The sequence below is a fragment of the Toxorhynchites rutilus genome, chromosome 3, assembly GCF_029784135.1.
Source record: "Toxorhynchites rutilus septentrionalis strain SRP chromosome 3, ASM2978413v1, whole genome shotgun sequence".
NCBI lineage: Eukaryota > Metazoa > Arthropoda > Insecta > Diptera > Culicidae > Toxorhynchites > Toxorhynchites rutilus.
This window is the reverse complement of record NC_073746.1, coordinates 248,569,908-248,571,328: the sequence shown is the minus strand read 5'-3', so window position 1 is coordinate 248,571,328 and position 1,421 is coordinate 248,569,908. Positions and strand designations below refer to the sequence as shown.

Genomic DNA, 1,421 nt, shown 5'->3' with positions numbered 1-1,421 from the left:
AAAGCAATGGTCAATTGAACAATTGACGGAAAATGTAGTTCTTTAATCTTATAAGTTTATTTTTTTTGGCTTTGATAACAATACCTTTTTTATAGTGTTGATTATCATAAGAAAAATAACACTCCTGATCGTTGGATCTTTTTTGACATTTCAATTGGATCTTTTTTGACAGCCGTTTTGATTCAGTCCGCACTACCTAGACAAAAATGTCCAATTAGAGGTAAAAATGTCCAATTAAACGTGTTGCATCACACGTTTAATTGGACATCAATTAGCTTAATGTCGAATTAGATGTAAATTACTGTACAACCAAATCAAAACAAAAGCCGAGACATAAAGCCCAGACAAAAACCAAACGAGCCGTCCGTCTCCGTCAATTAAGTGCGATTCACATATAACATCCACGTCACGTTCACGTCCCGTCACGTCACATTACGTCAGTTATTCTACCATGCAATTCTCATGAAACCATTCACATTCACCGGCGGCATAACAACCCGTCAGCGACCGTTCATCGAATACGACCGGCAGGATTTGTAGAAAACAATATTTGACGGAGACTGACGGTTCGTTGGGGTTTTGTCTGGGCTTTGTGTCTCGGCTTTTGTTTTGATTTTGGTTGTATTCTTTATGCCAACATATCCCTTAGGCCATCTACACACTAGGCAACCTAAGTTAGAAAGCAACTTAACGAATCTGTCAAAAAAGTTGAGAACATGTGTAATCAAATGGGAGCATACACACTAGGCAACTGGCAACTTTGGTCGGACCAACTTTTTCGATTCAACTCAGCATGTCGAGTCGCGCGCGATTTGTGTCGGCAACCTTTTCGTTCAATTGCTGTTGACGTTTTGATTTCTGCGTTCATTGAATTTCAATATCTGTCAGTGGTGATGCAAAACAGTGTTTACAATATTGGCGCATCTGTTTCTATGAACGAACGAGATGTAAGTATTTTGCTACTTTGGTTTAGTTTATATATAATATATATTCGTTTGACGTTAGGAAATGCCATCAATATGCAAGTTCTCTTGATATACCGTCCGGGAAGAGTGCTGAATTGGTCAAGGATGCGTATAATATTGGAGATTGAGCAAGAAGCACAGAATCCGCTGGATGTGTTTTTTCCAAGTTAACAGCAATTGTTGCTGTCTGTTGTTATCAGCGAGCCAGCGAGTATGTTAGGTAAATATGTCACCTTTAGCTTGATGCCGTCGGTTATAATAATGATTCAACAAATGCCAACAGATAGCCTAAGATTGGATAATTCTGGTCAGATTTCCCGGGAAACCGTTATCATCCCTGATTCTCGATTGTACCATGTGCGAAGGTGCGGTCTGCGAATATGTGACCCCTGGGAGAATTTTTCAATTTTAGCGTTAGTGTATACATAAATCATTCTTTAGAAGAATTGTTGAAAA

The 1,421-nt window shown here is 38.9% G+C and overlaps 1 long non-coding RNA gene across 1 annotated transcript; it reads left to right on the top strand.

Moving 5' to 3' along the window:
• Window positions 1–759: 759 nt before the first annotated feature.
• LOC129778767 (uncharacterized) lies at window positions 760–1,421 on the top strand. Its single transcript, XR_008743492.1, has 3 exons — window positions 760–947; window positions 1,006–1,185; window positions 1,249–1,421. It is a non-coding gene; the product is annotated as an uncharacterized LOC129778767 (long non-coding RNA).